The following is a 25473-nucleotide window of genomic DNA, read 5'->3' on the forward strand; positions in this document are numbered from 1 at the left end:
TTCTAGATATTAAAACCAAACGACTTCTACATACTTAAAAAAATGCTTCTGCTTTTAAAAGCTCAGATTCTACAAAAATATTATTGAACATTGAGAAAATATGTATGACTTTTCATATAAAAATCAAACCAATCATCCTTTTATTATTTTTATGATTTTAAAGTTTTCCTTCACATCCAGCATTTTCTGTTGTAGTAATAAACAAACGTCTATAAGGAAATATTTTTGTATTCAAAACTGAGGTTCGAAATCAGCGTTGTGTGTAATTCAAAGGAAAGAAAAGCAAAAAATAACAAAGGCTTATTTACATATGTTTTGAAAATACTTCTTTGACACAAAAAGCAATAGCAATTATTGAGTTTAAATACCTCTGTAATCTGATTAAATTCGTATTTATACAGTAAGAATTCTACTTCAACTAAAATGATTTAAGAACAGATTTTGAGCTTTGTTTATTCTTTGTCAATGTCAATGCAACATCGATATTGAAAGCAGAAATTTAAATCAGTATTAAAATATTTAATGATGTTTTTTGAACTTAAAAATCAGATTTAATGAGGATTATTTCTATTCCATCATATGATCGATTTTTCATAGTTAAACCTAAGCAAAAATAAAGAATAAAAGTGATGACTTAGTTATTTCTTTATTGATTAAAAATGCGTAACTTATCAAATCTTTTCATTAAATTTTCAATCATCCTTGAATTATGATTGAATCGGTTTTTTTCTGCTTAATAAAACTTTTAAGCAATTAACCTGTATTCTTGCTAACTCGACTATTTTTTTCCCTTTTTCTTATTGAACAAACTTTGCCCTGAGTTCCCAGAGCTTAAAATCTTATAATTTAATTCTCTACCCTTTTTATATATTTATGTTTTTTGCCTGTCTTTTCGTGTGTACGTGCGTAACGAGTTAGATAAATGAAATTTTCATTTTTTTAATATTCGAATTCGAATATAAAAAATTCGAATTTTTTATATTCTATTCGAATCGTAGATCTACCTTTGGACAGGAGTTGGAGATATGCACATTCAAAAGGTACATCATGAGAAAGATTTTATTATCATTATTAAAACTGATTCCTCTAATTTTCTCTCTTCAATAATTTTCTGAATCACTTGATCAAATGACCAATTTTGCAAGCGAAACTATATTAATTTCAGTTTTTATCGATTACTCAAGAGATTCTTTGAAGTAATTCCTCAAACTAAATTCGTTTTGAATTTTTTTGCTATCCAAATAGCTTTATAAGTTAACGAAAAAATTAACCGTGCATGATTTTTATTTTAATCGCATTTTTCTTTCAGCTTTTATGATAGTTAAAGATAAATTACATGAGAGGAAAATCGTACAAATCTGATATTATAATATACTTTCTTCAAGCCACTTTTTTTTGCAACTGTATTGTGTTTTAATTTGATGCTTTTTATACAATTACTTTCTACGAACTACGATTTTTTTCCCCCTGTTAAAGTATATTCTGAATAAAATTTATTACCATGAGAAAAGTCCATACAACGGATTTTCTCATTCTGTAATAGCCGTTTTGGCGATTAGCTAATACATCCGGAATATTAGTTTAACTGGTTATTAAATAATTAATGGGTAATGTACAACTATATAAAACCACATTATCACTCATTACGACTGAAAAATATAAATTCAATGAAAATTTTTATGAATATGAAGTACTCACTCATTTTTAAGAAAGTTTTCGAAATAAAGCATTTTAATATTAACTTCATTGTGTTTAATGTCTTTTCATAGAAAAATTTAACAGTGAAATAAAAAAGTATAATTTTTAATACCTTGTTTTGCTTTTAGCTTGATATTTAAAAATTAGTGATTTTACTGAAGTTTATTTTAAAGGAAAAATTTTGTTATGCATTACACTCTCTAATCTGAAATATTATTTTACAGTTTTTCTCGTTCCATTTTTCCTTTCGTTAATATTCAAAATAGTAAACTTAGCAACATTTTAAGTTGATCAGACATTTCCAAATTAACGCTATGAATTTATATTCAGGATTTCCGCCTCATATTTAAATAAAAATGTCCTCTCATCATTTGGTACATTTATTAATAAAATTATTATTCAGATTTTTAAACTGGCAAAAATTTTAACTGAAGAAAAATTTCCTTTCTCAATTTTTATATCACGAAAAATAAGGTCACTTTAATATAAATAAGGTTAAAAGAAAAATAGTAAGAATAGCAAAATATATTGTGCAGGCTGCTTTAACTGTTATTTGTTTCTTTTTTTATGTCAGCTTTTTAATCATTTCCTATTTCCGACTTTTTGTATTTGCATATTTATTTTTCGGATTTTACTCAGTCACCAACCTTAACTAGTATACAGGGCAGGAAAATATATCGATTTTAAAAAAATATATATTTTAGTTTTATTTCACAAAACTGAAAAAAATAATTTCAGTAACAATACTAATACTTTCGCAACTGAGTATTTATTAAATTAGAACTATTTTTATTAAAAGCATATTTAACGAAGTATATTATTTAGTATTAACAAAAATAATATTAACCAATGCATCGAAGACTACTCAAATTAAGAAATACCTAATGGCTTCAGATATTATATTCTTTTATATTTTATAGGAATAAAAAAAAGGGGGGAATAAAATACATAACTACTGGAAACGCATATTTTACAGGAAAAAAAACACTTAATAGTCATCAACAAAACTGTTATCGAATTTTTTATTCTATTAAAATATACTAAATGACTTTAATTCTTCAGAAAAATGGTTATTTATATATATATATATAAAAAATGCTTAAGACTTGGAAGAAACAACGTAGAGGAGGGCTCCAATATAATTTATTCCCAAGGTTCTCGAAATATCTAGTTATGATCTTGGAAGGAGGGATGAAAATCGGTAGAATATAACACCGGAAGTAATGTTGTCATTCATGATTCAACAAAGGAAAATACATATTTCTTAAAACAAACAAAAACTCATAAAGTTTATTCAATAAAAAAAAAGGAAAAATTAGCGTACAGATAAAGAAAATGAGCCGAATATGACATAATATATCGTTATTCTTTTTATTTTTTTCCAAATATAAAATGAGATGAGTTATAAGTTAAATAACGGGCATTTAATTCAACAGCAGGAAAAATCGAGAACACCTGGTTACTTTCATTTTGCTAAATTATTTCCATTTTATATCGCAACAGAAAAAAAAAATGATGTATCAAGAAAGTAAAATGCATTTTTTTAGCGAAAGAATGATGATTACGAGATTTAATTTTTATACTGCTATCATTACTTAAGTTTTCCTCACATTCTTTACATGAAAGTAAATAAAGCTATTTAAATCAAGTTCATTGCCTCACACGCGGAAAAAAATAATTTAGAAACAATAAAAAGGAAGTTTAAAGAAATAAGCAAAATATAATTAAACAACGTTTGGTATTTTCTCCAAGAATCGGTTAGTTACCAGACAATAGGAAAAACATTTTCTTCAGAATTCAAAAGAACAGGATGTTTATCTACCATTAGTCATTTTCTGCCTTGTCTGCATTCATGTATCTTAAACTGATCAGAATTTAGTAAATATTGCACTGAAAGCTGCCAAGACCATTTTGTATACTTACTCAGATTTATTTACACAGAACTCAGTAAACATGTTTTGATAATAAAGGGGAGACTTACTTCTTTGGATATGCTTGTTACTCTGAGACCTTAGCAATAGAAAAAGATGTATGATACAGAACTCAACATACAAAAAAAAAAAAAAAAAAAATCATATTTGACTGCTTCATCTACTGCAAATTACATGTAAGTTGACTGATATGATATTTCAAAAAACTTCAGATATCTTTTTTTGCATGAATATTTTTCAAATTCAACTATCCAAATATTTTTAAGTATTTACAATATTTTGTATCAAATTTTGAGGCAGTTACTAAATGAAACAAAATTTTTGATAGTAATTACCATAATAACCACACACTATTAAAAAAAATTATTTCATAGATTTTTTTTTCCTTTTTTGATATTATTTATGATGATTCATACTTCTTGCACTTCCTGTGAAAATTTACCAAGTCACCTGCAATCAAAGCTTTTCAACTCTTGCACAAATCTTTTTAAATATCACCTAATTTACAATACATGAATATAATATTTAATACATAATTTATAACTTAACAGAATTATGAAATTCAAAATTTCAATACTCCATTTCTGCAAAAAAAAAAAAAAAAAAAAGTTTTTTTTTTTTTTTTTTTTTTTAAAGTTGCAAATGGATAAGAATTATAAGCTGAAAATTAAAAATATATTTTAAGGTTCAATTTCTAGTTCTAAAGCAGAGAAATTCAGTATTTAAACAATTCCTTTTTATTTCCTTTTATTAGTATGAATCTGAAAAATAGTAATTAATATGAATTATAATTTGTATAAATTATACAACATTATCACTTACCTTGAAGTAGTACAATATTCATCAATAGTATAGCAACTTATGGATTCCTATTCCAAAATCCATTTTTTACAAAACTAATTGAAAATATCAATTGAATTTTCTATCTATTGATTTAGTAATAAATAATATTTTACTGAAGTTATATTTATAAATAACTAATCAATAAAATAATATTTCTTTCTAATCTTGAAATTTAAAATCAATAACAGAACACTATCTGCATCTTCATTTTAATAAATTCATAGAATTTAAATATTTACAAATTTCTTAAAAACTACAAAAATAAAAGACAACAGAAAATACATCAAAAAAATTTATTTTTCCCAGAACTTGAGTTAAACTCCTTTTTTTTTTACATACATTCTTGGCTTGTTTCACAATGCCAATACTTTCTCACATCATAAAATTTAGTCTTGCAAATTCCTTAAACTATCACAAAATTTCCTTATACATGTCTCAACAAAAAATTGGTGGGTCCAACACATCACACAGCCAAATAAAACATATCAATTTTAATTTGTATTATATATGCCAATTCAAAATATTCAAATAATAAATGTAGCTTTTATTCATTACATGCATTAATTTAGGACTGTATACATTTACGCTAATTAAGAAATTTTAAAGGCAACATCTTTAGAAAATTGTTGCTACTTAATATTTTAAAGGCAAAACAATTCAAGAACATTTCCGTCTACTTCAAGATTAAATATGAAGTAACAGGGGATATGAAAATTTACACTTTGGTATACATCAAATGAGATTTTAATAGCATTTGAAAAGAGAAGTTAAAATTATATTAGGTAATAATATATTAAAGTTATTACCTGCTCAATAGTTTAGAGATTAATTACTCAAAACACCAAGTTAAAGAGAAAATTTAAAGTTCTAGAGAGTTGAACACTTATAATTGCAATAACACAATACAAGTTACTTGTTTACAAATGGCAAAATGTGTTAACAGGCAAAAATATGTACCCACTGTTCAAAATGTACTTTAAAAAATTTATAAACTTTTGAAATACTTCATCAGATAGGATTTCAAAATGTATAGCTTTGAAATTTACAAAATAAGAAAAAAATCAGCTGACATTATTTCAATTATTCAAAAGCATTTCAAAAATCTGGAAACAATACTGGACTGCAGGTCAATTAAGTCAGAAGTATTATCGAATATAGTTTTTCCAAACTCATACATACACAAAACATTTTTAATGACTAGCAGTTTTTCCTTTAAAGCAATATTTTTTTCAAAGAAACTAAGTCAATTTTTTTTCTACTAAATTTTCAAAACAAATTTTTTAAAATAATTAATAAAATTACATTATTTTTCAGAATTTAAAAAAATTTTGAACAAAAAAGTATGGAATAAGAACTAACTTTTATACAAATCAAAAAATTTAAATTTGAAATTTTAAGTACATAATAACATGCATATAAAATTTTCAAATTTGATTTCACTAATACATAATAACAGTAACAAAATACATTTTGGTCGAGCAAAAAAATTTCCAATTCACAAAAACATAATTTTCTTTCTTAAATCAGAAAGGAAAATCAACTTCATACATCAACAGAAGTATAAAGCCTTACCCGCATTGTAATCATAATTACCCACATAATAATTTAGTAGCCAATTATAATCAACAGTTCTCGTTGGAATATCGTAACTAAACAGTAATAAAAAAAGAAAGAAAACTGAGCATGGCACTTCAAACTCTGTTCAGTTTACATCCGGTTCCGACGAGTATTTTCAAAATCAGACGACCGGTGATGACAGAAAAAAAAGGACAAAAAAATCCTTTACATTCCAATCGCACTTGATCCCAGTTCAAATGATAATATAAACAAGTCTTATGAGCATTAAAAAAGCACAGGTACGATGAGGTTGAATGGATCTTCATCTTCATAAAACATCCAAACAGCAGGTACTGATGAAGAAAAATGCATAATGGAAAAAAGGAACAAAAAACATTCACTCATGCGCACATTTACTAGATCTGATAATGAAGACACACTTTCATACACTTTCGACGCTAACTTCTACATCATCTAGATCGTAGAAATCTGTCTTTTTACACCTATTACTTTCCAAGTCCCTTTTTTGTAGCCTTTTCACAGCTTCATTGATTAAAATACCTTTCCTTAGAAATGTAAGTATTTCGTAAGGGTCATCTGAACAACTGTCTTTCGATGACTTAGACCTTAGTAAACAGTACTTACAATTTGGTGAAGAGTGATCTATTGGAATATCGGAATTGTTCAATTTGTTTCTACAAACCGCACGCACCGGCGCAGCGTATGGCGACATCCGCCTGTGTTTTGAATAAACACTGTGGCTGGGTTTGGATTTCAGGTGTAAATTGTGCTTAATAGCAGCTACCAGTTCTTCTACATCAGTAGATAGAAAATTATCAGGTAAAGAGTCTTCAACACACACATCCTCTTTGCTAGGCATTTTCGATGTAATCCTTTAAACGTAATCCCTGAGTTGATATGGAATCGCAAGTCCCTTCCAACGCTCACAGAACGCAATCGTCTCTCTACTGCTCAAGCCGGTAGAGAAAGACAACACAAACAACGATTTTCTTTGTTTTGGTTAGTACGAACACCCAGACGAATTGTATAAATGTTCCAAACAAAGTAGATCCCGAATGTATCCTATAAAGTCAAAGCTTTGTGGTTTGTTATGGGTTGTCGGCTGACTGATTTAATTGACTCCTAGTATCGAAATAAAGCATTAATTTTCTCAATTGCATTTATAAAGTAGTTAAAAACATTTGGCTGTCTGCCAAGATATTTCGGCGAGTGTATCCTTCCGCAGTAGTCTGCGAGAGAAAACACGTAGATTAGGGTTACCATAGCGACATTCATTCTTGATTCGTTTAATGTCGCCAAGCAATGCCAAGGAAACGCCAATGGCTTTTGATAATATGTAAAGGATTTCCTTACGTTAAATGATGCAATATTTCCTGACTTAATTTCTTCCACTTTAAAATGGTCGGCGAAGCATGGAAATTAGTTAAGTTAGTATTGTATAAAACAAGTGTTGATAACTGACATCAGTGTCAAATAACTGAAGGATGATTCTTAAAATAGTCCTATTTTCTTTATCGAAATTTTAAGAATAGCTGTTCGCGTGTTAGCACGTAATACGACTGAAATAAATGTTAAAAAGAAATACACCCAGTACAGCGTATTTTATGATGCTGAAAGCTAAAACGCATAATTGTTTTTATTTCATTGCTGAACTTTGAAAATGCTTTCGGTATGCTGTTAGTACAAATTCATTCCCTATCGATATTGTTTCGTTCAGTGGTCGACTGTACACAAGTACAAATTCATTGACCTTGAATTATTTTTGACTCATTTTATAAGACCTCAGGCTGAAATCGTGCAATTTAAAAATGCATTGGATTTTGAAAGCATATATGTAATAAATGAATATAAAAAATATTATTAATTAAGGAACATGCATTTAATTCAAATTGAATTTTCTTATATTTCCAAAATGACCTTTATGTTATCGTATTGTTGCATACACGATTTAATTTAAATTTCTAAACAATTTCTTGTATATATATATATATATAACGCAAACGATAATGTAAGCAAATTTTTTCAGAACTCTTTTTGTAAATATTAGTTTCATTAAAATTCTTTTCTTTCAACTATGAGCGTTATTTTGTCACACAAGCAAATTCGCCTAGTTTCATATCAATCTTACAGATTAAAAGAATTTGATATTCCAGCATTTAGGTAAATAGAGAAGTTTTATTTGTAATATTTTATTGATATTAAATGCTGATGCAACACGTGTTGAATTGAAATTCTTGCACAATGTAAATTAAAGCTGTGTACATTTGTTCTAGTTTGTTAAGTCAAAATAGAACAATTCATATTCCGAGTGAATTAATTGTTCGGCGCATTGCATTTCAGTAGAATTTAGATACAGAGCAGAAGGAATTACAAATATTTCATTTAATAGCGTCGGACTATTGCCATTTAATATCATAATCAAGCATTTTAGTCTGAGTTTGAATTTAATAAAACTAAATGTTCTTTTTTACAAAAGAAGAGAATATTCTAAAATTTATTATTTTAATATATTAATATTTACATTTAATTTTAATTTCATTTTTTATGTTATATTTTTAAGCTCATTTTCTTTATGTTTATATTTAATATGCCTATTAATATAACTTAATATCATAAATGAATGAGTTTTGATACAACTTATTTCAGTATTTATTCAATAATATAATTCTGTTTTGGCATCATTTAAAAATTAAAAGAGATTTGTATTGCATTCAAGAATAAAATTCAAACTTCTCAATATGTTAAAATTGCTAATACTTCGACACATTTTAAGGTTAAAATTACTCTGGAAAACAATATGGAAGTTCGGTAAACATAAAATTTGTCTAGCCATTTTTTCCCCCCTCGATACCACTGAACAAGTCTTTTCCAAGTTTCCAAGCCTCCTCCACATGGGAAAGAGACATGTTTTGTTGACGCGAAGGACTATACCATAAACAGATACCGCCCCAATCAACGTTCACTATTGTAAACATCATTCAAAAACAAGGTAATTCGGATGTGTTTGGGACGCATTTTCCACACTTTGTACAAATATTGAATACAGATGTTCCTTCTGAAGCTGTGCGAGTGATTTTATTATCCTTGTCTATGATAGAATAATAATTGCCCATGAAGCATAAATTACTTATTCTCAGCTATTTGTATGTTTAGAAGGTACACTACCTGAACTACATTTGTGTTTTAGGAATTTAGAATTTAATGTCATATAAAGAGAGGCAGAGTTCAATATGATAAATTATTTTTGCATATGCTTTATAATAGATTACATTATTCTTCGCTTCCTTTCTTTCTGTCACATTTATCAATTTAAGCTCTGAAATTGCTTTGTTGTTTGCTGTACAAATATAGCCTGAGGTATCGATGTTTCCTTTGTTTCTTTTTAGCCTAGGGCGGATTAAACTTCCTTGGGGTCCTTAGGGGCTACTGAAATCTCGGGGCACCTTTCTCCTTCAAACTTTCAAAACCTCATATTTTTAAATAACTTAATAGTTCTTAATTTTTAATAATAATTTTTAATTTAGCTATTACATAAGAAGTAGCAAATTTTGAAATGTTGAAACAACAAATCACTTAACTGCAAATCGTTTTCTATATAGTTGGTATCGGCAAATCGCACTTAAAAAAAATGCTCACTGAAATTTAAAGGTAATCCCAAGCAAAATAATAAGAAAATAAATGACAAAAGCTTTTTCTCGTGCAATCTAAATAATATTTAATAACATAATAGATATTAGCCTTTTTTTAATACTATCTAAATAATATTTTTAAAATGATAAAGTTCTAATTTTTTTTAGGATTATAAATGAACATAGCATAAAACTTGCAATTGGTAATTAATTAGGAATGTTATTAGAATAATGTTAAATGATACATTTAAACAGTATCTGATTTTAATTTGAATAAGCTTGGTCGTATGACCCTTTTAGTTAAATGAAAGCACATGATACCTATATTAAATTTCAAAATGTTGGGATAAAATATCTCGAAGGTTCGGACCTCGTAAAGTAGTAAGTAGTCTAGGCAGTTGCCTATTTAATAATCCGACCTTGTTCCTAGTTACTAGTGGTTAATAAGTCGTACAATTTTCATTTTTATATTGCGCACTTCAATTAAAAACCCTGATTTTTTTTTAAAAAAATTGCTTTAAAATATCGTATTTCTAAACTTTACTGTCAAATTTTTACATATTTCATTCAATTTTAACAAAAAAAAAAAAAAAAAAAAAAAAAAAAATGTATATCCGTCTCTCATTAACTCGAACTGTTTTTAGATTTTAAATTTAGGGGTAATTTGGAATGTCTACTAGGAATTTTTTTAAAAATTGGATTGGAAACGAAAAAAACAAATGTGAACAAAGACTTATCCAAGCTGTTTACAAATACCCTAATTCGAAAGTTATTTTCACAATTCTCTCTTGCGTAATGTTTTTAAATGGTTCCACACTTTTGTTGACAAAATTGTTTAAAATAATGATAAAAGGACGTTTAATATCAATTACTATTCGTCATATTCATATTCGTCATTACTATTCGTATTGGCATTCTCACTCTTTTGCAAAGCACATCATTTGATCATGCGTGCTTTATATAGATTATGAAAGCTCACAATGAATAATATCAGATTTGAATGAGGTTTGTAACTACATCTAAAACAAACCAATGACGTGTAGAAATAAACTTCATTCAAATTTTGAAATTCAGAAATTAGTATCCAGTGATACATAAAATTTTTTTTACCTAAGCAAATAAAAATTAATGTAAATACAACACAACCACCACTCTAAAAATAATCTGTCTGGATTTAAAACAACAAGAATTTCTAAATAAATGTTTTTAATTATGAATAATTATTTAAATTTTAATACGTTATTTATTTATTTTTTTCAATTTATGTACATTAGAGAATTGTAAATATATATTTCATGCATAAAAATAATAATATTTTTTCGAAAACTGGCAACTATGAGAATATTTTCTTCATCTTTTTAACTGTATTGTTTTGTAATACAGAAATTAACTATTCATATATTTGGAGATAACAAAACGTATCATCAATATATTCTCGCAGATGAACAGATAATTATTGAACATAAAGTTAAAGAACGTGGTCGTAACTATTTTGCTTTAATAACGCAACGCGCTAATTATAGTGTGTGTTTTCCAGAATCTTCTTCCCTGCTTTCCTTTTTTTAGGGGCAATGTCTCTGAAATCTGATTGATTAAAAAGTCGGATATAAAATACATGTTTGGTGAATTTTTGGAATTTAACCACATCCGGTCACCTAAGCAGCTATTTCACTCCATTAAATGACCTTTTACCTGGAAAAGAAACCTTTCTTTGTTGACTAACAGCCACATAGTAGAAAAAAACCGTCTGAAACCCTTGCTACACCGCGAAGGAAAATTCCATGACCTATTTACTCCGATAAAACAAACACTGGGAAAACGCGATAAGGGAGCCAATTTGGCAACCTATGCTAGAATTCCTTTGGCGGGGATTTGGCGCAAGCGCAGAAGGAGGGTAAACGACCTGTCTGCGTCGGCGACGTGACGTGTATCTACATCGTGTTACGGGGCGGTTTTTCTTTTAAGATCAATCATTAGCAAATGCGCAGCCATTGCATTTTGTTATTTGGCTTTTTTTTATTTATTGCTTTCTTATTCTCATCACCCCTAGACTTGTAAATAGAGCAAGTAGCAAGATCTAGATTGTTTTGATTCCGTTTTAGAAGTCGGTTCGTTTAAAGAGCCGGAAATGCGCTCAAAAACAATGGATAAAAACATTACGATAATTACGGTTTCCATCAGCACTAGCTTATCTTCCGCAAGTGCCCGTTTTTATTCAATGTCGTATTCTGTTGTTTTTATTTGGTATTATATCATACTGTTATGTCATTCATTCATTTTTTTTTTGTATTTTGATTTATTTATTTAATAGTTTGTGGTATTCCAATAGCGTGCGAGTATTTTTAATTAGATCAGTATGCAGATCGTTTTAAGGAGCTTATTTTTTACATAAAAGTGTTAGGAAAACATAAATTAAAAAGATAACTGAAATCTTGAAAGCTTTTAGATTTTTAAAAAGCGAGACAGCAAAGTTGGCATAAAGCCAAGTCTCCCCCCCACACCTACACTAAATCAAACATTCTGATGTTCTGTTTGTTACATTGTACGGCAAAAGATTATTTATTTTGGTTAATAAATTTTGTTTTATTTAATGATGAGCATTTTCTTTTTATCTTGATATACCAATCCCCCTACGTTGATAATTCATTATTGTATTTGCGGAAATTGAAAATTGAATTTGTTTAAATTGCTAGAATAAATTCATTATTTTCCTATAGTAATTTTATAACGATAATTATTTTTTCTGTTAACCATAGGTTAAAAAAAAAACTTCTTAACGCATATATTATCTGGTTTATTAATATATTATATAATTATTTATAAAATATTTTTGGTAAATAATTCAATTATAAAGTATATACATGGAATGTAAAAATATAAATAAACAAATAAGCAATATATAAAACTACCGTTTTATTTATATTTTTTTGTGGCTTTACCGTTTTATTTGTACCGATAACACAAAGTTCAACATTCCTGGAATTTTGTATTAAAATTCACTGCTTTTTGTATTTGAAAAACAATTGTAATTTTCTTTATAATCGATTATCGCGCATTTAAGTTTTCAATTTTGGCAGAAACATTTGGCTTAAGGATGTTACAAATTTGATTTTTTTTTTTTTTTTTTTTTGTCATTTTAAAATAAAATGTGTGTTTTTAAAACAACTCATAATTGCTATCTAGAGAAATTTTTTTATAATAATTGTTGCGTATTTGTACGTGATTAACGGATGCAGACAGATAGATATCTGAGATAGAGTTTCTTTTACTAAAGAGCCAGATTAGAATTGGACTCGCGCTATGGGCGTTTGAGTTCGTAAAACATTTGGCAACATATTCTTTTATTATACATCAATGATGTTAAAAAAAACATTTTTGATTTTTTTTTGCAATTTATTAACTAATTTTCATTAGAATATTTTCTTTTTTATAGCATACTATAGGTTAACTTCAATATAAACAGTGCGGGATATAACAACAAACACTGTTATCTTCTACTGTAGATTATATATAAAAAAAATTAGAAACAAAATAAACTAACAATCGAATCAGAATTGAGACTTAAAAATAATTTTGAGCAGAAAATGATGATCTTGAAAAGTAATAAAATTGTAAAATTCGCGCTTTACTTGGACGACGCTATTCTACCTTTGGGCTTAAACAATGTTTAAAAATAGTCGTCGCTTTTATTCAGAAATATAAACTTCAGGAACTTAGATGAATAAAAGTCTTTGATATTCGTTTGATATTAATACTATATACTCAACCGAATATTATCAATATATGGTTGATATTGAAAATGTATTGAGACATTAATTATTATATGTCTGAAAGACATAATTTAAAGAAGTAGGCAAAGAGTTTTCACAATTTTTATTTTTTATAGTTTTAAAGAAATATTCCAATTTTTTGCTTTTATCGATTCTTTATCCAAGCCATGGCGACCACGGTGTAGCTTACCATATAAAAAGGAATGGAAGCAAGTAAAACAGACCCTGAAAAAAATGTTGGAACTTGGAAGTTAAAGTTATAGTGAAAAAAAAGTTCAAGTTATTAAAAAATTATTTTTAGAACACAACTAATTTTGCTGTTATAATGATTAGTTATGAAGCAGCGAATAGTTGTCGTAATAAAAAAAAAAAATATTTGGTTTAACTAAGTACATATTCAAAAAGAACAAAATTCATAATGAATGAAATAATTGAATATTTTTTTTGTTTTACTATATTGTCATTAAAGCTTAAAAATAATAAATCTAGAAGCAGGAGATAGCAGCTAAGAGCTATTGTATGTTGTCCTTGAAAGTGTTTTTAAATTTCGTTGCTATAAAGGTGAAATAATTATTAACGCCGTGGAATTTTTTTAATTGTGAAAATAAACTTCCGTCGAGCCGGAGTCGAACCAGCGACCTATGGATATCTACTTCAAAGCACCTACAGTCCACCGCTCTGCCAACTGAGCTATCGACGGTTGTTGTAGTATAATTCTAACTTGTTGAATATCGGTGTTAACAATTGGTATTGGTGTCGGCATGAAACGTGTTTGTTATAGGAAAGTACTTCCCTATTTTCACTGCGTAAAGAAGTAGTTGCGCCCTCTTCCGAGGAGAAAACAAAACTTATTTTTAAAATTAATTCTAAATACTGAGTGCATTATTAAAGTGCCCGGTTTAACAAAATGCTGATCACAGAGAAGGTAAAAATTGTTGAAAAAGAGAGAGTGAAAAAAAAAATATTTTTTTATGCATTTCAAGCAAAAAAAAAAAAAAAAAAAACTTTCTGCAACGTTAACAGTTACTTTTAAAATAATTTTGAATGTTGAGAATTCTTAGAATTCAAGAACAACTTTGCTTTTCTGTTAGAAATGCGTTTGATATTCGTTCAGAATTCTTACGTATCTTTACTTTTTTTGGTTGTGTTTATTGTTCAAATTAATATGAAAATAAAAATGCGCTGGTTGACTCGTAAGAAAGCTTTATTATTTCTTTGCTGTTTGCTTTGTTGTAAATATTGTTCACTGAATTTACCTTGAGATCTCTACTGAATACGAGTTTCTAACTAGCACTATTTTGATTAATAGAAATTTGGACTTGCAATAACTCGAGTCCGCTATTTCAAAGAAAGTTGTGCTTGCTTTTATAGTTGTTTCAAGCTTTGCAGCTAAAATTTGATTTATTTTCATTAAATTTTATTTTTTTTGTTATGATTTATTATAATTTGAAGGTAAACAAACAGAAGCATCAGTAAATATATTAATAAACGAATATATGTAACATATAATATATATATTTGAGCTTTTAATCAGTTTTTAGTAAGATATACAGTTTCCCCTCTCATACACAAAATTAATTTTTTAATTTGGAAAAAAAAAAAAAAATGTAAACATTTTTATATCTTAGTTAAAAATAAATGATGTTGAAAATAAAAGTACAACAGTATTAAAAAAATTTTTTTTTTCTTATATTTCATTTTCCTAATATTCTATTTCCCGAATAATTGGTAGAAATGAATTTAATAATTTGATTGCAAATTATTAATGCAATTTTATACATCAGAATGTTGGAACATTTTAATAAATAAATGCATGTGATAGAATGTTTTGCCCGTTTTAATTACGCTAACCCAGTCATTTTATTTTGTCTCACTTTCAAGAAATTAACAAATTTAATTTAGTTAGACTTATTGCCAATATTGACGCAATTTTTTACATATCTTGTTATTTTAAATCGCAGTCAGATGACGAGGATGCCTGGAATATTATGTTTATTGTTGTGTACATGAATTTTCCAAATACAGTCGGCACCTGTGACATCATGGCGCCATTAAAAACGGTAGCTTTCCTGGTTATCTAATTTGCACATCGTTTTTGCTCAGGTATATAAACAAAATATTTTATTAGTTTTCAGCGATAGAAAAAAGTCATGCAATGAAAAAAATTAAATAAAACAGTGAAAATGAGTTGAATTTAAATGTGCTGCTGAAAATTATGCAATTTTTATTTATATAAAAATTACATTTACAATTTACATTTTTATTTATTACACTTATTATTATTTATTGCATTTTACTTTTACATTACTTTTTAATTTTTATTTATATAAAAATTACACTATAATTAAATTGCTGTTATTACAAAAGACAAACTTTCAAAATTTTAAAATGATGCATGAATTAGTTTTTTTCAAATAATGTTTTTTGATAAGATTTATAACATTTTTTTTTATAATATAAGATCATAATGAGATTTTTTTTTTATGTTGAGATTAACTGATTTATCGATGAGTGAATAAAACTAAGTATGAATAAAGAATATTTATGGGATCGATCCTTTACATTATATATATGCATTACTGGTTATTGTAAAGGTTAATGAGCTGAGATCTCCAATTTTTATTGTTTTATATTCAAACTGAATTTATTGACTAGTTTTGCTTTGAGGGTTCATAAACATTATGGATAGAGTAGATCTCATTACAAGGAAATAAAGTTTTTACTACTATTATATACTTACATAAAAAATGTAATACAATCAGGTATACATACATATATATATATATATATATATATATATATATATATATATATATATATATATATATATATATATATATATATATATGCAATAATATTTTAAAATCTAATTTAAATCTTAATTAATTAATTGATTTTTAAAAATTTTTTATCTTAATTTAGCCCATATTAACTTCATTTTAAAATGTTTTCTGATTTATTTCCCACTTTTTATATAATTATTTTTAATACACGCTTAATAAAACTGCTGATTTATGCATTTTCCCACGTTCCGAGTAAAATGGATAAACGTTTACAATATTCTTTCAAAGATACCTAAGATTCTTTTTTCTATGTCTACACTTGCAAATGAAATTCTTATCAAAATCTCATAGTAAAATTCCTGAAGGGAAAAATTTGGGTCTCTTTTGCTTTTGTGTCGCGATGCAGACTGACGCATCTTTCATGATCGTGCGTTTCTAGTACAAATTATGCCCCCGTGGATGAAATAAATCGAAGTTAAAATTTTAGACCACGCGATTGCTAAAATATGCTCACGCACGCATGCACACACACGCACGCACACATATTACAAAATTTAATGTTTCTATCTACAAAATTGCAGAGATATTAAAAAAAATTATTGTCTTAGACCACTCTTTCATACTGCAGGATAGTGTTTGAACGAGTGAGTCAATCAGTGTGAACTGCAGGGATAATACTTATATCATAATACGTTATTAAAAGTGAAAATAATAATGTATTTATTAAAGTTTAATAAATAAAAAAATGGTCAAGTGATACATTATTTGAAGTGATTACAAAGCATATTTAAAAGGAACATCTTCGACAATGGCACAAAGTCTCATTTCTTTTAACAACATTTACAGATACCAGCAGCTGTATTATGGTTACAAACAGTATAAATCACCAGCATTTCAAAACACTCCTTGTTGTTGAAATATGTCACATCTCCAAGAAAGCTTAACAGCATGCGCTCGCTTGAACTTGAGCAAGGAATTCTGCTTCGGAATGATGCTACTCCGCTGAGATATCTTACATATTGAATTTCTGGAGTACTTTTTACTTTCTCGTGTACGTCGTATAGAGAAAGTAAAAAGTAATCGTCAAAAAATTAGAAAAGATTTCGATGAATCCTTACGTTTTTAGATCTCCCTGAGTACGAAAAGCACATTTTTAAAAGAAATGTCTGTCAGTCCGTCCATCTTGACAAAGATAACTCAAAAATGCTTTGAGCTAGAAAATTGAAATTTGGTATACGGTCTTTTCACTAAATATGCAGATTTTTGTCGAATTTTCCAGAAGTCCATATGTTCGACTTTTTGCACATAAATTAAAACGATAACTACAAAATCTCTAAACAAATAATGCAGACGATTTGAGCAAAATTTAGAGGATAGATGAACTAGATATGTGCATTTTTAGTAGCGTCATGTCATGGGTCTGGTCTCCAATAGAAAGGTTCAGGTACACAATGAACAGAACATGTGAAAGACAATTTCAATTACACGCCTTATATCTAGGAATTAAAGGGAATCTTGGACATGAAGTCAGCTTGCGACGGACTTCTTTTCTGAAATTTTAAAAAATCGGAACACCAAAATTCATCCGTCGAGCCGGAGTCGAAGCAGCGACCTATGGATGTCTATTGCTTTCCACCTACAGTCCACCGCTCTGCCAACTGAGCTATCGACGGGCATGCGTGGAGTGTTCAAGAGGATTGAAACTAAAAATTTGTAATTATATTTGAAATTATAATTATTGATACTCCCCATTAAACTGCATAGACCTAGAAAGCACGCTGCATTCAAAATTTTTTTTATATAACTTTTCATTTGATTATTTACATTTTTTGTGGCTGAAAACTGAATTCTTTCTTTCTAAATTCAAATCGAAATTAGTTTTATTATTTTCTTAATTTTTTTATATGAAAACTATTATCTACCAATAAAAAATGAACTTTTGGACCCAGTAACAATATATCTCGGCTGCATTCCAGCAGCAGCCCATTGCTCTGCCAGATGAGCTTGCGAGGGTCTTCTTTTGTGAAATTTTAAAAAATCGGAACACCAAAATTCATCCGTCGAGCCGGATTCGAACCAGCGACCTATGGATGTCTATTGCTTTCCACCTACAGTCCACCCGTTTTCCAACTGAGCTATCGACGGGTACGTTGGGAGAGTTCAAGAGTATTGAAACTAAAAATTTGTAATTAAATTTGAAATTATAATTATTGATACTCCCCATTAAACTGCATAGACCTAGAAACCACGCTGTATTCAAAATTTTTTTTATATAACTTTTCATTTGATTATTTACATTTTTTGTGGCTGAAAACTGAATTCTTTCTTTCTAAATTCAAATCGAAATTTGTTTTATTATTTTCTTAATATGAAAACTATTTTCTACTAATAAAAAATGAACTTTTGGACCCAATAATAATATATCTCTGCTGCATTCCAGCAGCAGCCCATTGCTCTGGCAGATGAGCTTGCGACGGTCTTCTTTTCTGAAATTTTAAAAAATCGGAACACCAAAATTCATCCGTCGAGCCGAAGTCGAACCAGCGACATATGGATGTCTATTGCTTTCCACCTACAGTCCACCGCTCTGCCAACTGAGCTATCCACGGGCATGCGTGGAGTGTTCAAGAGGATTGAAACTAAAAATTTGTACTTATATTTGAAATTGCAATTATTGATACTCCCCATTAAACTGCATAGACCTAGAAAGCACGCTGCATTCAAATTTTTTTTTTTATATAACTTTTCATTTGATTATTTACATTTTTTGTGGCTGAAAACTGAATTCTTTCTTTCTAAATTCAAATCGAAATTTGTTTTATTATTTTCTTAATATGAAAACTATTATCTACTAATAAAAAATGAACCTTTGGACGCAATAATAATATATCTCGGCTGCATTCCAGCAGCAGCCCGTTGCTCTGCCAGATGAGCTTTCGACGGTCTTCTTTTCTGAAATTTTAAGCAATCGGAACACCAAAATTCACCCGTCGAGCCGGAGTCGAACCAGCGACCTATGGATGTCTATTGCTTTCCACCTACAGTCCACCGCTCTGCCAACTGAGCTATCGACGGGCAAGTTTGGGGAGTTCAAGAGGATTGAAACTAAAAATTTGTAATTATATTTGAAATTATAATTATTGATACTCCCCATTAAACTGCATAGACGTAGAAAGCAAGCTGCATTAAAAGAATTTTTTTTATAACTTTTCATTTGATTATTTACATTTTTTGTGGCTGAAATCTGAATTCTCTCTTTCTAAATTCAAATCGAAATTTGTTTTATAATTTTCTTAATATGAAAACTATTATCTACTAATTAAAAATGAACTTTTGGACACAATAATAATATATCTCGGCTGCATTCCAGCAGCAGCCCATTGTTCTGCCAGATGAGCTTGCGACGGATTTCTTTTCTGAAATTTTGAAAAATCGTAACACAAAAATTCATCCGTCGAGCCGGAGTCGAACCATCGACCTATTGATGTCTATTACTTACCACCCACAGTCCACCGCTCTGCCAACTGAGCTATCGACGCGCAAGCTTGGAGAGTTCAAGAGGATTGAAACTAAAAATTTGTAATTATATTTGAAATTATAATTATTGATACTCCCCATTAAACTGCATAGACCTAGAAAGCAAGCTGCATGAAAAGAATTTTTTTTATAACTTTTCATTGGATTATTTACATTTTTTGTGGCTGAAATCTGAATTCTTTGTTTCTAAATTCAAATAGAAATTTGTTTTATTATTTCCTTAATTTTTTTATATGAAAACTATTACCTACCAATAAAAAATGAACTTTTGGACCCAGTAACAATATATCTCGTCTGCATTCCAACAGCAGCCCATTGCTCTGCCAGATGAGCTTGCGACGGTCTTCTTTTGTGAAATTTTAAAAAATCGGAGCATAAAATTCATCCGTGGAGCCGGAGTCGAACCATCGACCCATGGATGTCTCTTGCTTTCCACCTACAGTCCACCGGTCTTCCAACTGAGCTATCGACGAGCACGTTTGGAGAGTTCAAGAGGATTGAAACTAAAAATTTGTAATTATATTTGAAATTATAATTATTGATACTCCCCATTAAACTGCATAGACCTAGAAAGCACGCTGCATTCAAAATTTTTTTTATATAACCTTTCATTTGATTATTGACATTTTTTGTGGCTGAAAACTGAATTCTCTCTTTCTAAATTCAAATCGAAATTTGTTTTATTATTTTCTTAATATGAAAACTATTATCTACTAATAAAAAATGAACCTTTGGACACAATAATAATATATCTCGGCTGCATTCCAGCAGCAGCCCATTGCTCTGCTAGATGAGCTTTCGACGGTCTTCTTTTCTGAAATTTTAAGCAATCGGAACACCAAAATTCATCCGTCGAGCCGGAGTCGAACCAGCGACCTATGGATGTCTATTGCTTTCCACCTACAGTCCACCGCTCTGCCAACTGAGCTATCGACGGGCACGCTTGGAGAGTTCAAGAGGATTGAAACTAAAAATTTGTAATTATATTTGAAATTATAATTATTGATACTCCCCATTAAACTGCATAGACCTAGAAAGCACGCTGCATTCAAAATTTTTTTTTATATAACTTTTCATTTGATTATTTACATTTTTTGTGGCTGAAAACTGAATTCTTTCTTTCTAAATTCAAATCGAAATATGTTTTATTATTTTCTTAATATGAAAACTATTATCTACTAATAAAAAATGAACCTTTGGACACAATAATAATATATCTCGGCTGCATTCCAGCAGCAGCGCATTGCTCTGCTAGATGAGCTTTCGACGGTCTTCTTTTCTGAAATTTTAAGCAATCGGAACACCAAAATTCATCCGTCGAGCCGGAGTCGAACCAGCGACCTATGGATATCTATTGCTTTCCACCTACAGTCCACCACTCTGCCAACTGAGCTATCGACGGGCACGCTTGGAGAGTTCAAGAGGATTGAAACTAAAAATTTGTAATTATATTTGAAATTATAATTATTGATACTCCCCATTAAACTGCATAGACCTAGAAAGCACGCTGCATTCAAAATTTTTTTTATATAACTTTTCATTTGATTATTTACATTTTTTGTGGCTGAAAACTGAATTCTTTCTTTCTAAATTCAAATCGAAATTTGTTTTATTATTTTCTTAATATGAAAACTTTTATCTACTAATAAAAAATGAACCTTTGGACACAATAATAATATATCTCGGCTGCATTCCAGCAGCAGCCCATTGCTCTGCTAGATGAGCTTTCGACGGTCTTCTTTTCTGAAATTTTAAGCAATCGGAACACCAAAATTCATCCGTCGAGCCGGAGTCGAACCAGCGACCTATGGATATCTATTGCTTTCCACCTACAGTCCACCGCTCTGCCAACTGAGCTATCGACGGGCACGCTTGGAGAGTTCAAGAGGATTGAAACTAAAAATTTGTAATTAAATTTGAAATTATAATTATTGATACTCCCCATTAAACTGCATAGACCTAGAAACCACGCTGTATTCAAAATTTTTTTTATATAACTTTTCATTTGATTATTTACATTTTTTGTGGCTGAAAACTGAATTCTTTCTTTCTAAATTCAAATCGAAATTTGTTTTATTATTTTCTTAATATGAAAACTATTTTCTACTAATAAAAAATGAACTTTTGGACCCAGTAACAATATATCTCGGCTGCATTCCAGCAGCAGCCCATTGCTCTGCCAGATGAGCTTGCGATGGTCTTCTTTTGTGAAATTTTAAAAAATCGGAACACCAAAATTCATCCGTCGAGCCGGATTCGAACCAGCGACCTATGGATGTCTATTGCTTTCCACCTACAGTCCACCCGTTTTCCAACTGAGCTATCGACGGGTACGTTGGGAGAGTTCAAGAGTATTGAAACTAAAAATTTGTAATTAAATTTGAAATTATAATTATTGATACTCCCCATTAAACTGCATAGACCTAGAAACCACGCTGTATTCAAAATTTTTTTTATATAACTTTTCATTTGATTATTTACATTTTTTGTGGCTGAAAACTGAATTCTTTCTTTCTAAATTCAAATCGAAATTTGTTTTATTATTTTCTTAATATGAAAACTATTTTCTACTAATAAAAAATGAACTTTTGGACCCAATAATAATATATCTCTGCTGCATTCCAGCAGCAGCCCATTGCTCTGGCAGATGAGCTTGCGACGGTCTTCTTTTCTGAAATTTTAAAAAATCGGAACACCAAAATTCATCCGTGGAGCCGAAGTCGAACCAGCGACATATGGATGTCTATTGCTTTCCACCTACAGTCCACCGCTCTGCCAACTGAGCTATCCACGGGCATGCGTTGAGTGTTCAAGAGGATTGAAACTAAAAATTTGTACTTATATTTGAAATTGCAATTATTGATACTCCCCATTAAACTGCATAGGCCTAGAAAGCACGCTGCATTCAAATTTTTTTTTTTTATATAACTTTTCATTTGATTATTTACATTTTTTGTGGCTGAAAACTGAATTCTTTCTTTCTAAATTCAAATCGAAATTTGTTTTATTATTTTCTTAATATGAAAACTATTATCTACTAATAAAAAATGAACCTTTGGACGCAATAATAATATATCTCGGCTGCATTCCAGCAGCAGCCCGTTGCTCTGCCAGATGAGCTTTCGACGGTCTTCTTTTCTGAAATTTTAAGCAATCGGAACACCAAAATTCACCCGTCGAGCCGGAGTCGAACCAGCGACCTATGGATGTCTATTGCTTTCCACCTACAGTCCACCGCTCTGCCAACTGAGCTATCGACGGACAAGTTTGGGGAGTTCAAGAGGATTGAAACTAAAAATTTGTAATTATATTTGAAATTATAATTATTGATACCCCCCATTAAACTGCATAGACGTAGAAAGCAAGCTGCATTAAAAGAATTTTTTTTATAACTTTTCATTTGATTATTTACATTTTTTGTGGCTGAAATCTGAATTCTCTCTTTCTAAATTCAAATCGAAATTTGTTTTATAATTTTCTTAATATGAAAACTATTATCTACTAATTAAAAATGAACTTTTGGACACAATAATAATATATCTCGGCTGCATTCCAGCAGCAGCCCATTGTTCTGCCAGATGAGCTTGCGACGGATTTCTTTTCTGAAATTTTGAAAAATCGTAACACAAAAATTCATCCGTCGAGCCGGAGTCGAACCATCGACCTATTGATGTCTATTACTTACCACCCACAGTCCACCGCTCTGCCAACTGAGCTATCGACGCGCAAGCTTGGAGAGTTCAAGAGGATTGAAACTAAAAATTTGTAATTATATTTGAAATTATAATTATTGATACTCCCCATTAAACTGCATAGACCTAGAAAGCAAGCTGCATGAAAAGAATTTTTTTTATAACTTTTCATTGGATTATTTACATTTTTTGTGGCTGAAATCTGAATTCTTTGTTTCTAAATTCAAATAGAAATTTGTTTTATTATTTCCTTAATTTTTTTATATGAAAATTATTACCTACCAATAAAAAATGAACTTTTGGACCCAGTAACAATATATCTCGTCTGCATTCCAACAGCAGCCCATTGCTCTGCCAGATGAGCTTGCGACGGTCTTCTTTTGTGAAATTTTAAAAAATCGGAGCATAAAATTCATCCGTCGAGCCGGAGTCGAACCATCGACCCATGGATGTCTCTTGCTTTCCACCTACAGTCCACCGGTCTTCCAACTGAGCTATCGACGAGCACGTTTGGAGAGTTCAAGAGGATTGAAACTAAAAATTTGTAATTATATTTGAAATTATAATTATTGATACTCCCCATTAAACTGCATAGACCTAGAAAGCACGCTGCATTCAAAATTTTTTTTATATAACCTTTCATTTGATTATTGACATTTTTTGTGGCTGAAAACTGAATTCTCTCTTTCTAAATTCAAATCGAAATTTGTTTTATTATTTTCTTAATATGAAAACTATTATCTACTAATAAAAAATGAACCTTTGGACACAATAATAATATATCTCGGCTGCATTCCAGCAGCAGCCCATTGCTCTGCTAGATGAGCTTTCGACGGTCTTCTTTTCTGAAATTTTAAGCAATCGGAACACCAAAATTCATCCGTCGAGCCGGAGTCGAACCAGCGACCTATGGATGTCTATTGCTTTCCACCTACAGTCCACCGCTCTGCCAACTGAGCTATCGACGGGCACGCTTGGAGAGTTCAAGAGGATTGAAACTAAAAATTTGTAATTATATTTGAAATTATAATTATTGATACTCCCCATTAAACTGCATAGACCTAGAAAGCACGCTGCATTCAAAATTTTTTTTATATAACTTTTCATTTGATTATTTACATTTTTTGTGGCTGAAAACTGAATTCTTTCTTTCTAAATTCAAATCGAAATTTGTTTTATTATTTTCTTAATATGAAAACTATTATCTACTAATAAAAAATGAACCTTTGGACACAATAATAATATATCTCGGCTGCATTCCAGTAGCAGCGCATTGCTCTGCTAGATGAGCTTTCGACGGTCTTCTTTTCTGAAATTTTAAGCAATCGGAACACCAAAATTCATCCGTCGAGCCGGAGTCGAACCAGCGACCTATGGATATCTATTGCTTTCCACCTACAGTCCACCACTCTGCCAACTGAGCTATCGACGGGCACGCGTGGAGAGTTCAAGAGGATTGAAACTAAAAATTTGTAATTATATTTGAAATTATAATTATTGATACTCCCCATTAAACTGCATAGACCTAGAAAGCACGCTGCATTCAAAATTTTTTTTATATAACTTTTCATTTGATTATTTACATTTTTTGTGGCTGAAAACTGAATTCTTTCTTTCTAAATTCAAATCGAAATTTGTTTTATTATTTTCTTAATATGAAAACTATTATCTACTAATAAAAAATGAACCTTTGGACACAATAATAATATATCTCGGCTGCATTCCAGCAGCAGCCCATTGCTCTGCTAGATGAGCTTTCGACGGTCTTCTTTTCTGAAATTTTAAGCAATCGGAACACCAAAATTCATCCGTCGAGCCGGAGTCGAACCAGCGACCTATGGATATCTACTGCTTTCCACCTACAGTCCACCGCTCTGCCAACTGAGCTATCGACGGGCACGCTTGGAGAGTTCAAGAGGATTGAAACTAAAAATTTGTAATTATATTTGAAATTATAATTATTGATACTCCCCATTAAACTGCATAGACCTAGAAAGCAAGCTGCATTAAAA

At 29.7% G+C, this 25473-nt stretch overlaps 9 non-coding genes across 9 annotated transcripts; all 9 read right to left on the reverse strand.

The window, feature by feature from the left end:
• Positions 1–14060: 14060 nt before the first annotated feature.
• Positions 14061–14149, reverse strand: Trnay-gua (transfer RNA tyrosine (anticodon GUA)). Its single transcript is given in 2 exon segments — positions 14061–14096; positions 14113–14149. It is a non-coding gene; the product is annotated as a tRNA-Tyr (tRNA).
• Positions 14150–19218: 5069 nt separating this feature from the next.
• On the reverse strand, positions 19219–19307 carry Trnay-gua (transfer RNA tyrosine (anticodon GUA)). The gene is given in 2 exon segments: positions 19219–19254; positions 19271–19307. It is a non-coding gene; the product is annotated as a tRNA-Tyr (tRNA).
• Positions 19308–20617: 1310 nt separating this feature from the next.
• On the reverse strand, positions 20618–20706 carry Trnay-gua (transfer RNA tyrosine (anticodon GUA)). Its single transcript is given in 2 exon segments — positions 20618–20653; positions 20670–20706. It is a non-coding gene; the product is annotated as a tRNA-Tyr (tRNA).
• Positions 20707–21082: 376 nt separating this feature from the next.
• Trnay-gua (transfer RNA tyrosine (anticodon GUA)) lies at positions 21083–21171 on the reverse strand. The gene is given in 2 exon segments: positions 21083–21118; positions 21135–21171. It is a non-coding gene; the product is annotated as a tRNA-Tyr (tRNA).
• A 375-nt stretch (positions 21172–21546) lies between these two features.
• On the reverse strand, positions 21547–21635 carry Trnay-gua (transfer RNA tyrosine (anticodon GUA)). Its single transcript is given in 2 exon segments — positions 21547–21582; positions 21599–21635. It is a non-coding gene; the product is annotated as a tRNA-Tyr (tRNA).
• A 1306-nt stretch (positions 21636–22941) lies between these two features.
• On the reverse strand, positions 22942–23030 carry Trnay-gua (transfer RNA tyrosine (anticodon GUA)). The gene is given in 2 exon segments: positions 22942–22977; positions 22994–23030. It is a non-coding gene; the product is annotated as a tRNA-Tyr (tRNA).
• A 1310-nt stretch (positions 23031–24340) lies between these two features.
• Positions 24341–24429, reverse strand: Trnay-gua (transfer RNA tyrosine (anticodon GUA)). Its single transcript is given in 2 exon segments — positions 24341–24376; positions 24393–24429. It is a non-coding gene; the product is annotated as a tRNA-Tyr (tRNA).
• Positions 24430–24804: 375 nt separating this feature from the next.
• Positions 24805–24893, reverse strand: Trnay-gua (transfer RNA tyrosine (anticodon GUA)). The gene is given in 2 exon segments: positions 24805–24840; positions 24857–24893. It is a non-coding gene; the product is annotated as a tRNA-Tyr (tRNA).
• Positions 24894–25268: 375 nt separating this feature from the next.
• Positions 25269–25357, reverse strand: Trnay-gua (transfer RNA tyrosine (anticodon GUA)). Its single transcript is given in 2 exon segments — positions 25269–25304; positions 25321–25357. It is a non-coding gene; the product is annotated as a tRNA-Tyr (tRNA).
• Between the last annotated feature and the right edge of the window lie 116 nt (positions 25358–25473).

The sequence above is a fragment of the Argiope bruennichi genome, chromosome 6 (genome assembly GCF_947563725.1).
Source record: "Argiope bruennichi chromosome 6, qqArgBrue1.1, whole genome shotgun sequence".
Classification (NCBI taxonomy): domain Eukaryota; kingdom Metazoa; phylum Arthropoda; class Arachnida; order Araneae; family Araneidae; genus Argiope; species Argiope bruennichi.